At 46.2% G+C, this 13,281-nt stretch overlaps 1 protein-coding gene across 3 annotated transcripts in view; it reads right to left on the bottom strand.

Annotated features, from left to right (window-relative positions):
• LOC130295874 (uncharacterized) overlaps positions 1–12,915 on the bottom strand; it is a 464,016-nt gene extending 451,101 nt beyond the window's left edge. For 2 of the 3 annotated variants that reach the window (XM_056547151.1, XM_056547147.1), the window contains exon 1: positions 11,833–12,915. The gene's annotated coding sequence lies outside the window, so the exon portion shown is untranslated. The remainder of the gene's footprint in view (positions 1–11,832) is intronic. The other variant, XM_056547149.1, reaches the window with a different exon arrangement.
• Positions 12,916–13,281: the final 366 nt, after the last annotated feature.

Raw genomic sequence — 13,281 nt, forward strand, 5'->3', positions numbered from 1 at the left:
ACTTTGCCAAGTTATCGGACAACCTGGCCCCAAAATGATGTATTATAAAAGGATAGCAGCATAAGGGAAAAATACACATTTTGAACCCAAAAACTAGGAATCGACCGATATCGTTTTTTTAGGGCCGATACCGATAATCGGTGGAGGTTAGGGCCGATACCAGAATATCGGTATAAGTTATTGGCTATTTATCCCACCTCGACACCGCTGCAGGTCATTGATTTAAAGCGGGCGCTTTAAATCAATGCACTGCAGTGGCTTTTGCGGTGCCATAGGCCGCCGCCACCCGCTTCTCTCCCCCTACCTGTCAGGGTGGTCCGGGCCATCCATCCTTCCTGTAGTTTCCGGTGTGAGGTGGTTTTTTGCGCCCCCGTAGATCCATGCGTCCGCTCCTCCCCCAGCTCTCCAAACATTTCCGAAGCTAGAACTGGGGGAGGGCAGAGCAAGGGGAGGGAGGAGGTTTACGCCCCCTCCCTCATCTCCCCTCACTGAGCTCGGCTGGACGCAGATCTCTACGGCACGCCCCCTCCCTGAGTACATAGATCTCCACGGCAGGTCCCCTCCCTCATCTCCCCTCCCTGAGGACGTAGAGCAGTGCTCCCAATGTGCTCTATGTGTAAAGGGGGACATGCTGCACGGGCTAAAGGGGGACATACTGCACGGGCTAAAGGGGGATATACTGCATGGGCTAAAGGTTACATACTGTATGGGCTAAAGGGGACATACTGTATGGGCTAAAGGGGGACATACTGCATGGGCTAAAGGGGACATACTGTATGGGCTAAAGGGGACATACTGCATGGGCTAAAGGGGACATACTGTATGGGCTAAAGGGGGACATACTGTTCAGGCTAAATGTTCCCCTTTAGCCCGTGCAGTATGTCCCCTTTTAGCCCATACAGTATGTCCCCCTTTAGCCCATACTGTATGTCCCCCTTTAGCCCATACAGTATGTCCCCCTTTAGCCCATACAGTATGTCCCCCTTTAGCCCGTACAGTATGTCCCCCTTTAGCCCATACAGTATGTCCCCCTTTAGCCCGTACAGTATGTCCCCCTTTAGCCCGTGCAGTATGTCCCCCTTTAGCCCATACAGTATGTCCCCCTTTAGCCCATACAGTATGTCCCCCTTTACACATAGAGCTCATTGGGAGCACTGCTCTATGTCCTCAGCTCGGGAAGATGAGGGAGGGGACCTGCCGTGGAGATCTATGTCCTCAGGGAGGGGGCGTGCCGTAGAGATCTGCGCCCAGCTGAGCTCAGGGAGTTGAGGGAGGGGGCGTGAACCTCCTCCCTACCCTTGCTCTGCCCTCCCCCAGTTCTAGCTTCGGAAATGTTCGGAGAGCTGGGGGAGGAGCGGACGCATCGATCTACGGGGGCGCAAAAAACCACCTCACACCGGCGGCATTCCGGGTGGAGGGTGAACCGGTCCGGGCTGTCCTTCTCCGGCGGTCATCTTCTCCACTTCGGGCAGGCTCCGGCCTAGTACGCTGCATAGACGCCACTGCGCAGTGACGCCCGTGCGCAGCGACGCACCTGACTTCACGGCGTAGCGGCGTCTATGCAGCTACTAGGCCGGAGCCTGCCCGGAGTGGAGAAGATGACCGCCGGAGAAGAAGGACAGCCCGGACCGGTTCACCCTTCACCCGGAACGCCCCCGGACACTACAGGAACGATGGATGGCCCGGACCACCACCATTACAGGTAAGTTGAATTTTTTTAATTGACTCGGAGGGTGGGGGAGGGGCCCGACCGGTATAGCGGTATGGGCTAAAATCCATACCGGTATACCGCCCAGCATCACCGTGGGGGTGAGACGCGGTGCGGTGGGTCGGGGGGGTGGTCGCGGTGCGGTGGGTCGGGGGGGGCATTCGCTGTGCGGCGGGTCGGGGGGGGGTGGTGGTCGCGGTGCGGTTGGGGCGGCGCGGGGGCGGGGCATTATCGGCTTATCGGCAAGGTATTGGCAAAATCGTGATTATCGGTCGATAATATCGGCCATACCGATAATCGGTCGATCCCTACCAAAAACCCATTCAAAATACAGGCCTACGTCCTCCCCTTCAACCTGCCTGTCCATCTCCAAATATACCTTTTAATAATAATAATACGCTCCTCCTTTGCAGCAAACAGTAAAGTTGCCACATGCAGCCATCCTTTCATCCATTTGTCCTTCTCCACCTATTTTCCCAAACCATGCACTCATACTGTTCTCATTTTGCCAAGTTATCGGACAACCTGGCCCCAAAATTATGGACTATCAAAGGATAGCAGCATAAGGGAAAAATACACATTTTGAACCCAAAAACATATTTGAGTTTTTAAGTTCAAAATACAGGCCTACCTCCTCCCCTACAGCCTGCCTGTCCATCTCCAAAAATAGCCTTTTAACAATTATATGCTCCTCTTTAGCTTTGAAAAAAAGCAAACAGTAAAGTTGCCATATGCTGCTATCCTTTCATCCATTTGTCCTTTTACACCTATTTTCCCAAACTATCATACACTCATACTGTTATCTTGTCGCCAAGTTATCGTACTACCTGGCCCAAAAATGATGGATTATAAGAGGGTAGCAGCATAAGGGAAAATTACACATTTTCAAACCGAAAAACCCATGAGGGTTTTCAGGTTCATAATGCAGGTCAGTAAAGTTGCCATATGCTGCCATCCTTTCATTTATTTGTCGGCACTGGTTTAACCAGTTGAAGACGTAGGGTGTACAGGTACGCTCCCATTCCTGGAAATGTCCACTAACCCCACAATGAGTAAAGCGGTGAATGCGTTCCATTCATTACAGGAAAAATTGTGTCTATATTCCCGCAAGATTGTCAACGCGACCTGGCTGATTACCATAGCAACAGAAAGCCAGTGGATAGCTTCCTATCTTCTCAGTATGGAAGCCTGTAAGGTCCAGTCCTAGCCTGAATTGTACAGGTGAACTGTCATAGCAGTTATACTATACTGCAGTTAAGTTGTACTGCAGTATAGTTTAACCCCTTAAGGACTGAGCCCTTTTTAACCGTAAGGACTCGGCCATTTTTTGCAAATCTGACCACTGTCACTTTAAACATTAATAACTATGGAATGCTTTTAGTTATCATTCTGATTCCGAGATTGTTTTTTCGTGACATATTCTACTTTAACGTAGTGGTAAAATTTTTTGGTAACTTGCATCCTTTCTTGGTGAAAAATCCCAAAATTTCATGAAAAATTAGAAAATTTTGCATTTTTCTAACTTTGAAGCTCTCTGCTTGTAAGGAAAATGGATATTCCAAATAATTTTTTTTTTAATTCACATATACAATATGTCTACTTTATATTTGCATCATAAAATTGATGAGTTTTTACTTTTGGAAGACACCAGAGGGCTTCAAAGTTCAGCAGCAATTTTCAAATTTTTCACAAAATTTTGAAACTCGCTTTTTTTCAGGGACCAGTTCAGGTTTGAAGTGGATTTGAAGGGTCTTCATATTAGAAATACCCCATAAATGACCCCATTATAAAAACTGCACCCCCCAAAGTATTCAAAATGACATTCAGTCAGCGTTTTAACCCTTTACGGGTTTCACAGGAATAGCAGCAAAGTGAAGGAGAAAATTCACAATCTTCATTTTTTACACTCGCATGTTCTTGTAGACCCAATTTTTGAATTTTTGCAAGGGGTAAAAAGGAGAAAATTGTTTACTTGTATTTGAAACCCAATTTCTCTCGAGTAAGCACATACCTCATATGTCTATGTAAAGTGTTCGGCGGGCGCAGTAGAGGGCTCAGAAGGGAAGGAGCGTCAAATGGTTTTTGGGGGGCATGGCACATTTAGGAAGCCCCTATGGTGCCAGAACAGCAAAAAACCCCACATGGCATACCATTTTGGAAACTAGACCCCTCGGGGAACGTAACAAGGGGTAATGTAAACCTTAATACCCCACAGGTGATTCACGACTTTTGCATATGTAAAAAAAAAAAAAAAAATTTTTACCTAAAATGCTTGGTTTCCCTAAAGTTTTACATTTTTAAAAAGGGTAATAGCAGAAAATACCCCCCAAAATTTGAAGTCCAATTTCTCCCGATTCAGAAAACACCCCATATGGGGGTGAAAAGTGCTCTGCTGGCGCACTACAGGTCTCAGAAGAGAAGGAGTCACATTTGGCTTTTTTGAAGGAAATTTTGCTCTGGGGGCATGCCGCATTTAGGAAGCCCCTATGGTGCCAGGACAGCAAAAAAAAAAACACATGGCATACCATTTTGGAAACTAGACCCCTCGGGGAACGTAACAAGGGGTAAAGTGAACCTTAATACCCTACAGGTGTTTCACGACTTTTGCATATGTAAAAAAAAATAAAAAAATGTACCTAAAATGCTTGGTTTCCCAAAAAATTTACATTTATACAAAGGGTTAAAGCAGAAAATACCCCCCAAAATTTGAAGCCCAATTTCTCCCGATTCAGAAAACACCCCATATGGGGGTGAAAAGTGCTCTGCTGGCGCACTACAGGTCTCAGAAGAGAAGGAGTCACATTTGGCTTTTTGAAAGCAAATTTTGCTCTGGGGGCATGCCGCATTTAGGAAGCCCCTATGGTGCCAGGACCGCAAAAAAAGCCCACATGGCATACCATTTTGGAAACTAGAGCCCTCGGGGAATGTAATAAGGGGTTAAGTGAACCTTAATACCCCACAGGCGTTTCACAACTATTGCATATGTAAAAAAAAATAAAAAAATTTTACCTAAAATGCTTCTTTTCCCAAAAACTTTACATTTTTAAAAAGGGTAAAAGCAGAAAATACCCCCCAAAATTTGAAGCCCAATTTCTCCCGAGTACGGCGATACCCCATATGTGACCCTTAACTGTTGCCTTGAAATACGACAGGGCTCCAAAGTGAGAGCGCCATGCGCATTTGAGGCCTAAATTAGGGATTGCATAGGGGTGGACATAGGGGTATTCTACGCCAGTGATTCCCAAACAGGGTGCCTCCAGCTGTTGCAAAACTCCCAGCATGCCTGGACAGTCAACGGCTGTCCAGCAATACTGGGAGTTGTTGTTTTGCAACAGCTGGAGGCTCCGTTTTGGAAACCGTGGCGTACCAGACGTTTTTCATTTTTATTGGGGAGGGGAGGGGGGCTGTGTAGGGGTATGTGTATATGTAGTGTTTTTTTACTTTTTATTTTATTTTTTGTGGTAGTATAGTGTAGTGTTTTTAGGGTACAGTCGCACGGGCGGGGGTTCACAGTAGTTTCTCGCTGGCAGTTTGAGCTGTTGCAGAAAATTTGCTGCAGCTCAAACTTGCAGCCCAATACTTACTGTAAGCCTCCGCCCATGTGAGTGTACCCTGTACATTCACATTGGGGGGGACATCCAGCTGTTGCAAAACTACAACTCCCAGCATGCGCTGACAGACTGTACATGCTGAGAGTTTTAGTTTTGCAACAGCTGTAGGCACACTGGTTATGTATCACGGAATTTGTGACCTTACTCAGTGTTTCAAAACCAGTGTGCCTCCAGCTGTTGCAAAACTACAACTCCCAGCATGTACGGTGCATGGTGTAAGGTGACTGCTGGGAGTTGTAGTTTGCAACAGCAGGAGGCACACCGGTCGTGAAACACTGAGTTAGGTAAAAAAAAAAACTCTAAGTTTCACAACCAGTGTGCCTTCAGCTGTTGCAAAACTACAACTCTCAGCAGTCACCGACAGCCAACGGGCATGCTGGGAGTTGTAGTTATGCAACCAGCAGATGCACCACTACAACTCCCAGCATGCACTTTAGCTGTTTGTGCAAGCTGGGAGTTGTAGTTTATACAACAGCTGAAGGTACACTTTTCCATAGAAAAAATGTGCCTCCAGCTGTTGCAAAACCATAAGTCCCAGCATGCCCATAAGGGAATGCTGGGAGTTGTGGTGGTCTGCCTCCTGCTGTTGCATAACTACAGCTCCCAGCATGCCCTTTTTGCATGCTGGGAGCTGTTGTTAAGCAACAGCAGGAGGCTGTAACTCACCTCCTGCTGCTGCTTCATCACAGGATTGTCCCTCGCCGCCGCCGTCGCTCCTGGGGCCCCGATCCCAACAGGGGCGCTGGGGATCGGGGTCCCCAGCACCTGGGGTGCACGTCCCGCACCCGCTCACGTCCTCCGGAAGAGGGGCGGAGCGGGTGCGAGAGTGACACCTGCAGCAGGCGCCCTGATTGGTCGGCCGGTAATCCGGCCGACGAATCAGGGCGATCGTGAGGTGGCACCAGTGCCACCTCACCCCTGCACTCTCTGGCTGTTCGGGGCCGTCAGAGACGGCCCAGAACAGCCAGTAATTCCGGGTCACCGGGTCACTGGAGACCCGATTGACCCGGAATCGCCGCAGATCGCTGGACCGATCGCCGACATGGGGGGGGCATAATGACCCCCCTGGGCGATATGCCAGGATGCCTGCTGAACGATTTCAGCAGGCATCCGGCTCCGGTCCCCAACCGGCTAGCGGTGGGGACCGAAATTCCCACGGGCGTATGGATACGCCCTGCGTCCTTAAGGACTCGGGATGCAGGGCGTATCCATACGCCCTGCGTCCTTAAGAGGTTAACAGGTAAAAAGTGTGAAAATAAAATGTTTTTCAATAAAAAGTGTAAAAAACTATATAAATGTCCCTTTTCTAATAAAGCCCTGTATTATAAAATAATAATTAAATAAAGTTATTTATCCCGCACAGTTAACACTATTAAAAAAGAGAAAAACCCTACATAAAAAGACTCTCTCCTAGGACTGTATCCACCTTTTCCAGCCCACCGGAGCACCTGAAAGCTATGCTAATTTATGCAGGCTAAAGTCAGCACCTGAAAGCTGAACTAATTTATGCAGGCTAAAGTCAGCAACTGCCGAGCTGAGGAGTTTGTGACGAATGAAATCACTGTAAGTTCGCTCATCTCTACACATGATTTAATAAGGTAAAAAAACGTTCACCTACACCACTCTTGATGAATACCCCCCAGTAAATAGACCCAGAAGGGCATGACTCTGTTCATTATGTAAGAAAAGAATTACAAAACGGGCAGCGCTCATCCAAACAGTCACTAATGCCATTTATGTAGTAGAACTCACCTGGTGTATATGGAGGGACACAGTTGACACGACACCTGTTGAGCCAAGACAATGTATGTAGGCACTCCCTTCTCCAATTTCCCCAAATAGCAGGGGAGTGAAAGATATGGTAGGAAAAGAGTATGAAAAGGGGGGAGGTGTAGAATGCATTTGACTGATTTCACATTGGGACTAACCGGCAGGCATCAGCGGAAGTAAGGAGGCGGCAAAGGAGCAGCGGTGGAGGCAGCCGTGAAGATCAGTGGTAAGTGATCTTCACTGCTGCCTTCTAGGAGTTGCCAAACTACAACTTCCAGCATGCCCAGAAAGCCAAAGGATGTCTGGGCATGCTGGAAGTTGTAGTTTTGCAACATCTGGAGGGCCACAGTTTGGAGACCACCATACAGTGGTGCCCAAGCTGTAGTCCTACAGATGTTGCAAAACGACCACTCCAAGCATGCCCAGACATGCTGGGAGTTATAGTTCTGTAACATCTGGCCCTTCAGGTGTTGCAGAACTACAGCTTCCAGCATGCCTGGACAGTCTCACTACTTATATATACCGGCAGGGGGTATATATTTATTAATGCGCCGGCGGGGGGTATATATTTATTAATGCGCCGGCGGGGGGTATATATTTATTAATGCGCCGGCGGGGGGTACATATGTATAAATGTGCCGGCAAGGGAATTTATGTATAAATGTGCCGGGGGGGTATATATGTATAAATGCGCCGGCGGGGGTCATATCTTTATTAATGTGCTGCAGGGGGCATATTATAAATGCACTGGGGGGCTAGATATATAGGCTATATGTCTGCCCCCCCCCCTGCAGCACTATATATATCTTGCCCCCACAGCGCTTTTAATATAGATATGGCCCCCTGCTACTCACAATGGTAATTTTTAAATCTCTCGCTGCGAGCCCTGAATGGCCCCTCGGTATCGGCCGCAGGGTTGCAGAGTGCAACCAATCAATCCCTCAGCCCCTGTACTACAACCCCATCATGGAACAGACTCTGTTCCATGATGGGGTAGTAGTACAAACACTAATGTAGTCTCCCCAGCTGTCTGCAGACTCCCGCAGCCGGGGAATTACTACTCCGATCATGAAAATAAGTCTGTTCCATAATGGGAGTAGTAGTAGTCCCTCAGCACTGCAGGAGTCTGCTGATGTCACCTCAGAAATAACGGATATTATAAACCAGGTGCAAACGGATGACATAAAGGCTCATCCGTTTGCCATAGACTTCAATGTTAAAAATAACGGCCGTTAATTTATCCGTTTCTTGTGACAGAAGAAAAATTAGTGCATGTGCCGTTAATTCTTCCATCACAATTAACGTCCGCTAGTCATGACGGACTATAATGGGTCATAACGGATAATCAAAAAATCCCGTAGACTTTAATGGGATTTTGTAATGGACGTTTAACATCCTTTTTTAAAGCTTTTCTAACGGACGTTTATAACAGATGAATTTTTATAGTGTGAAAGCAGCCTTAGTGTTAGCCCCAAAAACAGCTAGCGCTGACCTCCAAATATTACCCTGGTACCCATCGCCCCAGGGGTGCCGAGAAGCGACGGTACCAAAAGGGCCAGATCGTCAAACATGGCGCTCCTGGGCCTAGGCAATAACAGGCTGACATATCTTAGGCTTGGCAGGACCAATAATAATGGTCCTCGCCCACCCTGGTAATGTCAGGCTGTTGCTGCTTGGTTGGTATCTGGCTAATTTATTTATATTGGGGGGGGAACTGAATTGCTAAACAATTTCATACATGTGAAGACAAGACCTACATAAAGGACTTGAAGGAGAAGGGGGCGGGGAAGGAACATAAAAGATACCAAAACTGAAGAGTGCATCAAAAATGCCAACAAATAATAATGAATTTTGGTCCACAATGAAATAAAATAAAGTACCCGCCGCGCCACCCCCCGACCCGCCGCACCGCACCCCCCACCGTGATGCTGGGCGGTATACCGGTATGGATTTTTGCCCATACCGCTATACCGGTCGGGCCCCTCCCCCACCCTCCGAGTCAATAAAAAAATTTAACTTAATGGGGGTGGTCCGGGCCATCCATCCTTCCTGTAGTGTCCGGGGGCATTCCGGGTGAAGAGTGAACCGGTCCGGGCTGTCCTTCTTCTCCGGCGGTTATCTTCTCCACTCCGGGCAGGCTCCGGCCTAGTACACTGCATAGACGCCGCTACGCCGTGACGTCAGGTGCGTCGCTGTGCACGGGCGTCACTGCGCAGCGGCGTCTATGCAGCGTACTAGGCCAGAGCCTGCCAGGAGTGGAGAAGATGACCGCCGGAGAAGGACAGCCCGGACCGGTTCACCCTCCACCCGGAACGCCCCCGGACACTACAGGAAGGAAGAATGGATGGCCCGGACCACCCTGACAGGTAGGGGGAGAGAAGCGGGTGGTGGCGGCGGCCTATGGCCCCTCAAAAGCCACTGCAGATCATTGATTTAAAGCGCCCGCTTTAAATCAATGATCTGCAGCGGTGTCGCAGGGGGTAAATAGCCGATAACTTATACCGGAATATCGGTATAAGTTATCGGCTATGGGCCCTAACCTGCACCGATTATCGGTATCGGCCCTAAAAAAACGATATCGGTCGATCCCTAGTACCTAGCTTGAACCTCTTATATGGTATTAAAAAAACGACCATATACCAATGGTAAATGTATGGCAATTTAGTGTAGTACTATTTGCTGCATACTTTATTTCCCTCATTTGATGCCCTCTTTTTTCCCAATTTAGTGTAGTGTAGAGTACTGTTGTGTAAAAAGCAAAATAATATATTCTACAATCAGATATCAAAAACAAATGTTCACACAATGGAATTCCACACGGAGCATTGATATTAATGGGATTCTGCTGCATGGTTTACACAGCGGAATTTCCACTGCAGATGCTTCTGCTGCACAAATCCTGATTTTGCAGTCTGCAAAAAATGGGCGTGTCTATTCTTTCTGCAGAGTCTGCACAGAAATGCATTGCCATCTAGGAGATGCAGCATTTCCGAGCAGTCCTAGAGCGGGCTTGTTCTGCCAGCGTTCCGCTGTCGGGGTAATGTCTGCACAGAATTTTTCCATGTGGACATTGCCTGTGTGAACGTAGCCTTATGGTATAATGAAATTAGGGAGGTATTATCTTACAGAGTAATTAAAAAGTATGTAATATGGTATTATATGGTAAAAGATGATAATATGCACGCTCATATGGAGCGTGCGTGCATATGCCATAATTAACAAAAACAGAGTATATTCATGGTAAATATATATAAATATATATATATATATATATATATATATATATATATATATATATGAAACTCAATGTGTGTGTGTGTGTGTGTGTATGTATGTATGTTCCAGCATCACCAAATGGCTAAAAATATTAAAATGAAACTTGGTACACATGTTACTTGTATGTCAACAACAAACATAGGATAGGTAATTTAGGTTTTTGTTTAAAGTCCCATACAAGTCTATGAGAATTACGGTATATGTTACTGCATAACTTCCAGCTGGAGATATTTTGATGATACTTGGTCACATGTTACTTTGTTCACAAAAAATATAGGATAGTTAATTTAACCCTAACCTACCCTTATTGCGAGGGTCAGGGTTTTAGTTTAACCCCTTAAGGACACAGGGTTTTTCCATTTATGCACTTTCGTTTTTTCCTCATCACCTTCTAAAAACCAATTTTGCACATACAGACCCATATGAGGGCTTTTTTTTTGCGCCACCAAATGCACTTTATAATGACATCAATCACTTCACCACAACATTTTTGACGAAACCACAAAAAAAAAAAATATTTGTGGGGCAAAATTGAAAAACAAAAATGCAATTTTTGATAATTTTGTGGGCTTCCGATTCTATGTAGTGCACTTTTCGTTAAAAATGACACCATGGGGGAGATTTATCAAAACCTGTGCAGAGGAAAAGTTGCTGAGTTGCCCATAGCAACCAATCAGATCCCTTCTTTCATTTTTCAGAGGGCTTGTTAAAAATGAAACAAGAAATCTGATACGGGTACGCAAAGTGCAATTTTGGACTTTTGAATTTTTTTACTTGTACGCCAAGCATATCAAACCCAAAGGTTAACATGGGCCAAAAAAAACAAGGTTTAAGTTTATGTGGGCCGCATCAAAAAAAAATAATTTAACTTTACTATATGTATCAAGACCCCAACCCCCCTGTACAATAACCCAACCCCCCCTGCACAAGACCCCATGCCCTCCCTGCACAACACCCCATGTCCCCTGTGCACAACAAGCCATGCCCCCCTGCACAAGACCTCATGCCCCCCTACACAAGATCCCATGCCTCCTTTGCACAAGATCCCATGCCCACCCTACACAAGACCCCATGCCTCCATGCACAACACCTCATGACCCCTTCACATGACCCCATGCCCCTTTTGTACAACACTCCATGCCCCTTTGCACAAGACCCCATGCCTCCCTGCACAAAAACCCATGCCCTCCTTTGCACAAGACCCCATGCTCACCCTACACAAGACCCCATGCCCCCCTGCAAAACACCCCAGGACCCCCTTCACAAGACCCCATGACCCCCCTTCACAAGACTCCATGCCCCTTTGCACAAGACCCCATGCCCCTCCGTCACAAGACCCCAGGCCCCTTTTGGACAACACCCCATGCCCCTTTTGCCCCCATGACCCCCCTGCACAAGACCCCATTCCCTGTTTAAAAAATAAATAAATCAAACAACAATATTAGCATTAATATTTACTTTTCTCACCTTGTCAATCTGGTGTCCTGTGTCTATAGCCGCAATGGTGCCGTCCGCAGCATGTGTCAGAACTCCTTTAAGGAGCAGCCTGATGACGTCACATCAGGACATGACGTTGACCTCTGCGCACCTCCATCCTCTCCTGGACCGCCTCCAACAGCTCCTTGACTGCCTCTGACAGCCTCCATCCTCTTCTGGACCGCTTGTCAGCTACTGGACAGCCTCCAACTTCTCTTGGACTGCCTCCACCATCCTTCAACCGCTCCTGGACAGCCTCTGACTTTTTTATTTTATCTCTGCCCGTTTCCAGGTAACCAGAGCAATGAATATCTTTGCCGGGCCAGAAAGATATTCATTGTTGGCCGCATGTTTGACACCCACGGTGTATGCTATTGATTGTGAAGTTTAATTAACATTATGTTTTATAGTTCGGACATTTACACACGCGGTAATACCACATATGTTTATTTTTATTATGTTTACGTATTTCTTATATGGAATTTTGGAAAAGGGGGTGATTCAAACTTTTAATATGGAAGTGGTTAATGGGTGTTTTTTAAAACTTTTTTTTTTTTTTTTTTTTTTTACACTTTTAGTCCCCTTAGGGGACTTTTAGGAGGAATCGGTAGATTCCTCATACAGATCAATGTGGTTTAGCCAGGCTATATCAATCACAGAAGAAGAAGAAGAAAACAGAATGCTCCAATGTGTAGAACGATTTGACTGTAAAAAAAGGGGGGGACCCTTTAATGAAAGGACTCACCAGATATAGTTGTGCTAGGATAGAGGCACAACAATCCGATGTGGACTGCAGCTATATCCCGCCCAGGCAACAGCGTGGGAATAAGAACGGCAGAGTTTTCACACCAGCCAGGTGTGAGGGGATGAGGGATAGATGATAGCGCTGTCCACAAGCTAAGTATGGGTAACTTTTATTCACATGTAACACGTTTCAAGGACGCTCCGTCCTTTTCCTCAGACATGCTAAATATGCATAAAAACAACACATATATACTCATTTGGTTATTGGAACCGGAAATGACATCACAAATTAATTAGCATAAAATGACGTTTTTCCATGTGATCCAAGATAATATAAAAAAAAAACCTTTTCTTTAAAAATTCTTTATATACATGGATAAATAAATAAATAAGACTCCGAACCTATCATTGAAATGTTTTATCTATTGTCTCATTTAATCCCCTTGGCCACAAGGAGTTAAGGGAATAAATCCAAAAGGATTCCCTATTCACTAATTTTTGAAAGCGGTCATCATATTCTAAAGGGATACTTTCCAAGATAGTTAGTTTCAAACAATTGTGGTTACTGTTGTGTAAAGCTGTGGTGTGTCTTGATACACTATGTAGTATAACATTGTTTTTGATATTATATCTATGTTTATTTATGCGGGCACGTACAGTTTGTACCGTGCGGCCCACATGCTGAAGCCCACACTC

Source organism: Hyla sarda, chromosome 11 (genome assembly GCF_029499605.1).
Source record: "Hyla sarda isolate aHylSar1 chromosome 11, aHylSar1.hap1, whole genome shotgun sequence".
Classification (NCBI taxonomy): domain Eukaryota; kingdom Metazoa; phylum Chordata; class Amphibia; order Anura; family Hylidae; genus Hyla; species Hyla sarda.